The 10,718-nt window shown below is 41.4% G+C and overlaps 1 non-coding gene across 1 annotated transcript; it reads left to right on the top strand.

Moving 5' to 3' along the window:
* The first annotated feature begins 4,681 nt into the window (after positions 1-4,681).
* On the top strand, positions 4,682-4,873 carry LOC140306084 (U2 spliceosomal RNA). The gene has a single exon (XR_011915445.1). It is a non-coding gene; the product is annotated as a U2 spliceosomal RNA (small nuclear RNA).
* Positions 4,874-10,718: the final 5,845 nt, after the last annotated feature.

Genomic DNA, 10,718 nt, shown 5'->3' on the forward strand with positions numbered 1-10,718 from the left:
GGAGAGCTCATCGGGAGTGACAACACGCAATGGGCATTGTCATTTTCTCCTTCACAACCTGGCCTGATGCAGACATACAGTAAACGTGGTTTCCACTTAACTTTGGAGGACAATCAAACTCCCCTGACGTCACTACTGATGAACATAAGTTCCTATATTCTGAGAGAAATATCTTTGCTCTAGGACGGAAATAGCATGCAAAACATTACTACGTGAATCACAGTCGGCAAGCGTTGCTTCACTACACAGAGCAGGAAAAATGTATGAGTGTGTTTGTGCTATCACCCATTAGTGGAGGCTCCGCTGCCGCGTGACGTCCAGAACCTGCCTCCCACCCTCAGTCAGCCTTTTGCCCAATTTCATCACTTTTTAGCTGTGGACAGTCCTTCTTCCAGTGTCCAGTCTGGCCACAGTAAAAACAAATTTTCGGATCATAGCTCTGGCGTGGCCCATTTCGACCTCCTCTCCCACACGTCCACGTCTTCGACTTCGGCCTCGTCCTCTGTTTACACCAACTGCGTAATACATGGTCATGGTTGCCAAATGCAGCTCCTTTTCACACTTGTCCCTTTTGGTTGTCTTAAGCGTCTCAACTTGGTTCTGAGCATGGCGAGCATATCGGCGAACGTCAGCCAAACGAGGACCCTCACACCATCCCACGTAAATGTTCTTTACTTCAGTGGCGACATCTATATAATATTGTCTGGGTCCCGTTAAAACATGTATTTTTCCCATCTAATTCCTTGTTTGCTTTAAAACAAGTATTCCCCATTTTCTATCCCTTCAGTAGCCAACCAGTTTGTATGGAGTACACTGGAGCAACTTGACTGATCAGTAAAACACTGCTTTTGTTGTCACCGCAAGGCTTCCCCCGTCGGTTGTTTCACTGAGACACTACTGAGTAACTACAACTCAACACAGTTTATACACATAACATTCATATACATACTAACAAACAAACAAACAATAATTTATCGCAATTTTCTCATCTCTGTTTGAACGTACACCCAGGTAAATATTCCTGTAGTCTTCTCATACCGACTATGGACCCATTCATTGTTTAACTTCACTGTTTTGCAAATCCTAATTGAATATTACACATTGACATTGAACTTTACTGGATAAGCAGGTCTTCATTGCATTCAGCAGCCTATATGTGAGCATCTATGTGTAAGCTGTTCTTCTTTGCATTTATCAGCAGCAAGCAATTCTTCACTGCACATGCATATGTAAATAGTAAAACAATTCCAATGTGTTAGCGAAACCTTCTATATCACAGTGGTTTCTAAGATCTATTTTAAGTTCTTTGCCATCAGTGAGATGACATAGTTTACAAAGTGTGTCAAATTATCACTGAAGATCTTTTCAGGAATTTCAAATCTAGAAATGAGTTATTTTACGCGTGATTTTGCTACTGAGAGTGCATCTGCTTGTGCACATGGAAATATTTCAGACCATTTGGTAAAAACCTCTGTTGTCACTGAGCAGAATCGTTTCCCTTAACATTAATTTAGTTCAATGAAATCTACACAATAATGAAATAATGAAATCCAAACAAATATGTTGAAAAAGATACACTGGCTTAGGGAATTATCTTCGTTTTGGTCTTAGATTGCCCTGTGGAATGTATTTTGCACATATTTGACCTGCTAGACAAAACTTTATTCATTTATTTATTCTAAAAAAAAAAATTCAATAATTAGTAAAACCATATGCTGTAAAAACCTTGTTCATTATTGCTTCCATCCCTCCTGTTGAGACATGACATGGTGCGTGGCTCAATACTGCAGCATATTTAAACAAATTCTTTGGCAGTATGGTTTTCCTTCCGGTCAATCATACGAGTCTATTGTAGATGGCAATTGAATAACATCTAATAATGCTAAAATATTTGTAGTTTATACATTTAGCTGTGGATGTCAACATACCTGTTTTTCCAATGCTGTGTTAACACATGTACAGTTGAGAAGGCATACTGACTGTCAGTGTAAACGTTAACAACCTTTTTGTTATTTAATTTACAAGCTTCAGTTAAAGCTACCAATTCGACTGCTTGAACAGAGTAATTTTTTGGTAGTGGTTGTTTTAAGAAAACTTCAGTTTCTGTTACTACTGCAAATCCTGTAGCATTTGTGCCATCAGGGTTTTTTGCTTGACCTGTTGAATAAATATAGTTATTTCTGCATTTTCATAACGTATATCAGTTAAGTCTGGCCTGGGTAAAACACTGATGGTTATTTCTGACATGCAATCATGAGGCTTTCCATCTGTGGGGTAGGTAGCAGTGTGACAACAAGGTGTGGCTGTGAAAGAAGAACTGTTATGTAGGAGAGATGTCTGGTAAAGATATTTTGTTAAGTAACCATATCACAGCCACTGCATGAGGTACCTTAAGTGTTAATGGGTGAAATAACACCATTATTGTTGATGCCTGCACTGCCAATGGCTTCTGGCCATTGATTCAAAAGTATGATCTCGTCCCTTTTTCCCCCTTTCAGTGGACACTGAACCCTAATTACCGCAATTCAGCAGGGGGTCTTTCATTAGGAGTACTGGACTCCCCCGTGCACGGTTTCAGCTCCGACCCTGGAAAGCGGAAAAAACGTTGAGATCTGGTTTGAGGACCCAATTGTTGAGAAAAGTCTCTCAATGAGACTCAGAGTTGCTGGAGTCAGTTAATGCAAATGTTTAATCTTGCAGCAAGTTCAAGAATGTGTGTGTGTATGGGTGTATGTGTGCAAACGTGTGTGAGTTTGTGTGTGTGAGAGTTTAAAGAACCTGTTATCCACAGGCAGGTCTTAACTAGTATGGCACAGGTCCAGCCTGTCTCATCTTTTTTGGAAGGTCCAGCGCTCGGCCGTAACCCTTCTGTCTGTTTGGACTCTCACATACATTCGGTTAATCATAGAAAAACGAGAACAAAACTTTTTAGCCCCTTAAATTCATAAAACAGACATGGTGCAGTTATTTCCATTCTAGAAAATAAGAGTAATCACCACCATTCCTATAAATTCTGGATATTCTAACAATCTGAATCTTTTTTAAATGTTCGATGAAGCCCTTTGCTGTTCTGTTTAGAGACTCAGCTGATCATAAACCAAGTTTTGCTCTTGAACCAAGCTTCTAAACTCTTCACCTTTTTCATTTCTCAGTTAGTATTCACTTTAAAACTGATTAAAAGAAAAATTAAATGAATGCCTATCAACAAATGTGGGATCTAAACTCTAGTGCTTCCTCTAAAATAATTTCCTTTCTCAATTCAGAAATGTTTGTGTGTAAGTCACAACACCCGTGACACCAAAACGGCTTTCTTTTCTCTCTTTTCTCTACACTCTGCACTGTGAGCACACACACCAAATCAGAAAGGCTTTTTTCTCTCTTTTCTACATTATGGACTGTGGGGACACAAAACCGCTCTCTCTCTTTTTTTTTTTGATTGTGTGCCAGGGCGTTGTCTCACGTATTAGATTATGCTTAAGATACGAATGGGTTTATCAGTCACATCAGAATCCATACATACTGATCCTCCCGTAATAAAATGGTCGGATCTTATCAAACACACTTTGTTTCTTGTGACAAGTCAGCGAAACAGCGTATACACGTCAAGACACTGAATCAAGTTTGCCACAAGAACTCATAAGTTTGGCAGTATTGCTCTGCCGTCAGCAATCATACACCCATTTTATTTTCATGAGACATGTGCAGGCACCTGTTCATCTACTGTTCTATCACTATGAATTAGTTTATCTATTATCAATAAGGATACTTCTACAACTACTATCAAAGTATGTCCGGACTTCTTATGTTGTCAGTTGCTATATATGAATAAGTGGGTTGCTACTGAAAAGCATTAAGCATGTCACACAGCCCAAACATATAACATTTCAGGACACACCACACAGTTAACAACCACAGTGAAGCGTGTCAAAGCCCAAACATGTAACATTCAACAGGACACTTACACAACACATTCAAATCAAACAGTCAGACAACATACAAGAACATATACCCCAGCCGGCATTGCTCCCTGCCTATTTTCCTACAACTCACTATGTGTGCGCACACCTTTATTCACAAACTCTTCAACTTATACTCTTTTACCGAAGCTGCTACAGCTCGATTGGCCAAATACCCTTAGATCCTATTTCGGTGAATTTGACATCTGCCTTGTATGTAACAGATTAGCGGTTTAGCAGTTTTAATTTAGTTTGAGTGAAGGAATTCATTTTATAGCAAAATCCGAAATCGTGAAGAACTCATGAAAGTAAGCTTATTCTCGGATTCCTGAAACTTTAGATTTGCTCTTTCTTTTACTGCAAAGTACAACGTTGAGCAGCACTAATGAGTTGTTTCTATTTTTGGCAGGCTTTACCTTTGCGGATGAAGCCCTTTCTGTCTGTGCAAAAGAAATCTTGTTACTGTGCAGAGTGACTTCTCTGAGTAGAGTCGCCTTACTTGTTGCGACTGTGCCGATGTTCGAAGCTGGAGTGCAAAGTTGTTGCTTGAATGGTGCTCGCTGGAGCGTGTGGTAGTGTAAAGTTATACCATTTAAAAGGGCTGAAGAGTGCTCAGTGCAGCGGGTGGGCGGAGGTGCAAAGTGACACTATGGCCATAAAAAGAACACCGCTACAAGTGCGCATTGTGCCAGGAAGGGCCCTCGGACGTGAACCAGTGGACTGTTATCGCTTCTCGGCCTTTTGGGTTAAGATCAAGTGTAGTATCTGTTCTTATCAGTTTAATGTCTGATATGTCCTCTATGCGAGGACTACATATTAAATGGATTTTCATCAATAGGAGTTGAAAAAGGAGCTTGCTCCGTTCACTCCAAGCATCGACCCGGTACTGCAGTGCCGCTGGGAACGGTGCGCTCTCCTCTGCTCTTGTGAAAAAGCAAACAGCGGTGCAGGATGGAAGTTTCAGGGAGCCTAAGATGAAACTTTCTTTTCTGCTGAGAAAATCTGCTGAGAAAAGAGAGTGAATGCGAAGCAGACTTTAACACGGCTCTGGGAGCGAGCCGAGTGCGGGCTAACCAGGAGAATTGCTTGAAAGAAACGCGACACCGAATGAGCGGTCAGAACAAAGCCTCAATACGGTGTTCCTGTGGTGTTTTTATAAAATGCGGTGTAAAAAAAGGTGTGAATGCCCCATAGAAAACTAAAAGGTGGAGCGGAAGTGTTCGGCTGCAAGAAGGTGTGAATGTCCGACTATATTTGGTGAAAAGCAGGTGAAGCAAGGTCTGAATGCCCAACCTTACATCATCAAAAGCGAGATCAGAGGTTTTTGGCTGCAAGAAGGCCATAGTTGGCCAAAAGCGGGTAAGGTGCGAATGATCGGCTAAATATCAACAAAAGTGGGGGCGGAGGTCTTCGGATGCAAGTGGGTGTGAATATCCCACCAAACAAGTATGGTGGAGAGGAAGCTGTGAATGGCCGACCATAGTTTGCAAAAAGCGGGTGAGAAAAGGTGCGAATGTCCAACCATACATGATCAAAACAGGGAGCGGAGGTGTTTGGCTGCGACAAGGTGTGAATGTCCACCCATAATTAATGAAAAGCGGGCAACAAGTAGGTTCGAATGCCCAACCATACATCATCAAAAGCAGGAGTGGATGTGTTCGGCTACAAGAAGGTTTGAATGTCCGAGCATAGTTTGTAAAAAGCGGGTAAGAAAAGGTTCGAATGCCCGAACATACACCATCAAAAGAGGGAGCGGAGGTGTTCCGCTGTAAGACGGTGTGAATGTCCGACCATAGTTGGTAAAAAGTGGGTATGAAAAGGTTCGAATGCCCAAATTCGGCTGCAAAAAACTGTTCGGCTGCAAAAAGGTGTGACTGTTCGACTAAATTTTGTAAAAAGCGGGTAAGACAAGGTGCGAATGCCTGACAATGTATTATCAAAAGCGGGAGCGGAGGTGTTCAGCTGCAAGAAGGTCTAAATGTCCATTTTTAATTGCTAGAAAACATGAAAGAAAATTTTCGAAAATCAATCCGCACATGATCATAAGTGGGAGCGGAGGTGTTCAGCTGCAAGAAGGTGTGAATGTCCTACCATAATTGCTGAAAAATGTGTTAGAAACGGTAAGAATGCCGGACCATACATCATCAAAAGCTAGAGAGGTGGTGTTCGGCTGCAAGTAGGTGTGAATGTCTGACTAAAGTTCAAATATATTAACAAAAGCGGGAGGATAGGTCTTCGGATGAGTGGTTGAGAATTTCCAACCATAATCTATAAAATGCGGTGAAAAAAAAGGTGTGATAGATACCTAAAAGGTGGAGCGGAAGTGTTCGGCTGCAAGAAGGTGTGAATGTTATATATATAGTTGGTGAAAAGCAGGAAAAGCAAGGTCTGAATGCCCAATCTTACATCATCAAAAGCGAGATCAGAGGTGTTTGGCGGCAAGAAAATGGGTAAGGTGTGAATGACCGACTAAATATCAACAAAAGTGGGGGCGGAGGTCTTCGGATGCAAGTGGGTGTGAATATCCCACCATACAAGTATGGTGGAGAGGAAGCTGTGAATGGCTGACCATAGTTTGCAAAAAGCGGGTGAGAAAAGGTGCGAATGTCCACCCATAATTAATGAAAAGCGGGCAACAAGTAGGTTCGAATGCCCAACCATACATCAATAAAAGCAGGAGTGGATGTGTTTGGCTACAAGAAGGTTTGAATGTCCGAGCATAGTTTGTAAAAAGCGGGTAAGAAAAGGTGCGAATGTCCGAGCATAGTTTGTAAAAAGTGGGTAAGAAAAGGTGCGAATGCCCGACAAAGTATGATCAAAAGAGGGAGTGGAGGTTTTCGGCTACAAGAAGGTTTGAATGTCCGACCATAGTTTGTAAAAAGCGGGTAAGAAAAGGTGCGAATGCCCGAACATACACCATCAAAAGAGGGAGCGGAGGTGTTCCGCTGAAAGACGGTGTGAATGTCCGACCATAGTTGGTAAAAAGCGGGTAAGAAAAGGTTAGAATGCCCGAATATATACCATCAAAAGCGGAAGCGGAGGTGTTCGGCTGTAAGAAGTTGTGAACGTCCGACCAAAGTTTGTAAAAAGCAGTTAAGAAAAGGTTCGAATATCCAACCAAACATAATCAAAAGTGGGAGCAGAGCTGTTCGACTGCAAGTAGGTGTGAATGTCAGCCCATAATTCCTGAAAAATGGTTAAGAAAAGGTGCGAATGCCCAACCATACATCATCAAAAGAAGAAGTGGATGTGTTCTGCTACAAGAAGGTTTGAATGTCCGACCATAGTTTGTAAAAAGTGGGTAAGAAAAAGTTTGAATGCCCGAACATACACCATCAAAAGAGGGAGCGGAGGTGTTCCGCTGTAAGATGCTGCGAATGTCCGACCGTAGTTGGTAAAAAGCGGGTAAGAAAAGGTTAAAAAACCCGACTGTACACAATCAATAGCGGAAGCGGAGTTGTTCGGCTAGAAGAAGGTGTGAAAGTCCACCAATAAATACTGAAAAATGGGTAAGAAAAGGTGTGAATGCCCAACTATACATCATCAAAAGCAGAAGTGGATGTGTTCGGCCACAAGAAGGTTTGAATGTCCGACCATAGTTTGTAAAAGGCGGGTAAGAAAAGGTTCGAATGCCCGTACATACACAATCAAAAGAGGGAGCAGAGGTGTTTCGCTGCAAGAAGGTGTGAATGTCCAAGCATAGTTTGTAAAAAGTGGGTAAGAAAAGGTTCGAATGCCAGAACATACACCATCAAAAGAGGGAGCGGAGGTGTTCCGCTGTAAGAAGGTGTGAATGTCCGACCATAGTTGGTAAAAAGCGGGTAAGAAAAGGTTCGAATGCCAAAATATACACCATCAAAAGCGGAAGCCGAGGTGTTCGGCTGCAAGTAGGTGTGAATGTCAGATCATAATTTGCAAAAAGCTGATGAGAAAGTTGTGAATGACCGACAATAATTGCTGAAAAATGTGTTAGAAAAGGTAAGAATGCCGGACCATTCATCATCAAAAGCGGGAGAAGAGGTGTTCGGCTGCAAGAAGCTGTGAATGTCCAGCCATAATTACCTAAAAACCGGTAAGAAAAGGTAGTATTGCCAGACCATAAATGATCAAAAGAGGGAGCGGAGGTGTTCCGCTGAAAGAAGGTGTGAATGTCCTCCCATAATTCCTCAAAAATGGGTTAAAAAAAAAGGTGCGAATGCCCAACCATACATCATCAAAAGCAGGACTGGATGTGTTCGGCTACAAGAAGGTTTGAATGTCCGACCATAGTTTGTAAAAAGCGGGTAAGAAAAGGTTCGAATGCCCGAACATACACCATCAAAATAGGCAGCGGAGGTGTTCCGCCATAAGAAGGTGTGAATGTCCGACCGTAGTTGGTAAAAAGTGGGTAAGAAAAGGTTAAAATACCCGACTGTACACAATCAATAGCGGGAGCGAATGTGTTCGGCTACAAGAAGGTGTGAAAGTCCGACCATGTTTTGTAAATAGCGGGTAAGAAAAGGTGCGAATGCCCGACAATGTATGATCAAAAGAGGGAGCGGAGGTTTTCGGCTAAAAGAAGGTCTGAATGTCCAACCATAATTTGTAAAAACCGGGGAAGAAAAGGCTCGAAAGCCCGACTATACACCATCAAAAGCGGGAGCAGAGGGGTTCAGCTGCAAGAAGGTCTGAATGTCCATCAATAATTGCTAGAAAACATGAAAGAAAATTTTCGAATATCAAACCGCACATGATCATAAGTGGGAGCGGAGGTGTTCAGCTGCAAGGTGTGAATGTCCACCCATAATTCCTCAAAAATGGGTAAAAGAAAGGTGCGAATGCCCAACCATACATCATCAAAAGCAAGTGTGAATGTCAGATCATAATTTGCAAAAACCTGATGAGAAATGGTGAGAATGCCCGACTATACACCATCAAATGCGGGAGCGGAGGTGTTCGGCTGTGAGTAGGTGTGAATGTCCGACCATACTTGCTGAAAAATATGACAAAGCAGTTTTCACTTGGTTCTAGTGAAGGAATTCATTTTATATCAAAATCCGAAATTGTGTAGAACTCGTGGAAATAAGTTTATTCTCGGATTCCTAAAGGTTTAGTGTTGTTCTTTGGTATACTGCAAAGTACTACTTTCTATTTTGTTGAAACCGATTCAGACATGGATAAATATCAAGGACAAAGCAGTTTGAACTTGGTTTGAGAGAAGGAATTCATTTTATTGCAAAATCCGAATTCATGCATAACTCGTCAAATAGATAGTGATGTGTCGTTCGTGAGCGATTCGTTCGATATGAACAAATTTTTTATATGACTCGGGAGTAACGAGTTGTCTCAGTGAGTGATTCGTTCATTTTCATGCAGTACCCTTCCTCACCACATGGCAGGCGGCAGCTTCATAAGCTCAGTCAGCAGGACAGGAAACAGTATTGATTAGTTTACGACTCAACTCCTTGGGTCTTCGTTCATTTGTCACGTTTTAAATTCTACGTTTCATTTGACAGGCTGAAGAGCAGTAGGCACAACAGTTCGTTCACAAACCGGATCATTAATCTCATAGACTATTCTACCATCAACAACTTGGAAACCACAATCGACTCTCTAGATGCAGAAAAAGCATTTAATGGAGTGAACTGGAAATTTTTATTCGCAGCATAAAACAAATTCGGGTTTGGGTCACACTTCATCAACTGGATAAGGATATTATATAGCTCCCCAAATGCAAGTGTCAGGACAAATGATCAAACTTCTCCAAGCTTCAGACTGCAGAGAGGTACAAGACAGGGTTGCTCACTTTCTCCCTCACTTTTTGCTATTTTCATCAAACCTTTAGCAGCTGCTATCAGACAAGATAGAAATATTAAAGGCATCCAACCCCAAAATATTGAGCATAAAATAAGTCTTTATGCTGATGATGTATTATTTTTCCTTCAGAACTCAGAGACGTCTCTCACTCACACGATCACACTCATAAATAAATTCTCGGCACTTTCTGACTACTCTATCAAATGGTCTAAGACCACAGTTCTGCCCATTAACTGTAGGGTCCAGAATATACCTGCGATCACTTTACAGTCAGGAAATATTAGATATTTAAGCATAAACATTTCCTCCAGGCTCTCAGAGCTAACAAAGCTAAATTATGTGCAATTATTAAAGAGAGTAGAGGACGATCTCTCTCGTTGGAAGTCCTTACCTATATCACTTATGGGGAGAGTTACAACCATTAAAATGATGATACTACCAAAAGTTAACTATTTGTTCTCAATGATCCCCATAAAACCATTTGCTACTTGGTTTAAGTCACTAGATTCATGCATCTCCAAATTTCTGTGGAAAAACAAACCACCACGTATTAGTTTAAAAACCCTACAGAAGACCAAGGACAGTGGTGGATTAGATTTACCTCATTTTCAGCACTATTCCTTAGCCAATAGGTTACAATATATATCAAAATGGTTTAAACCTTGTTGTTGTCACAGTTCCCAGAGACGTTGTAATCGTTGAGGATTCTATATTCACCCCCTCATTAGAGGCACGTGTTGCAGATTGATGACACTGAATCTTCTTCTCTGTTCATTGCTGGCATCATTCCCAGCATCGTAAGTGTTCGTGGCATTGTTAGCCTCTTCTTCTGGATCTTGATATCGAGCATCCTTTTGTATTTCTGGTTTGTAAGTCCTCTCTCTTCGTTCACCGGAGTCTTCGTCTCTTTGTCCTTGAGTTTGGTGATTTTTTCTTCTTTTGATGCCTTGACACAGTGTGACAGGT

Source organism: Leuresthes tenuis, unplaced genomic scaffold (assembly GCF_036924035.1).
Source record: "Leuresthes tenuis unplaced genomic scaffold, fLeuTen1.0.hap1 SCAF_4, whole genome shotgun sequence".
In the NCBI taxonomy this organism is placed as follows: Eukaryota; Metazoa; Chordata; class Actinopteri; order Atheriniformes; family Atherinopsidae; genus Leuresthes; species Leuresthes tenuis.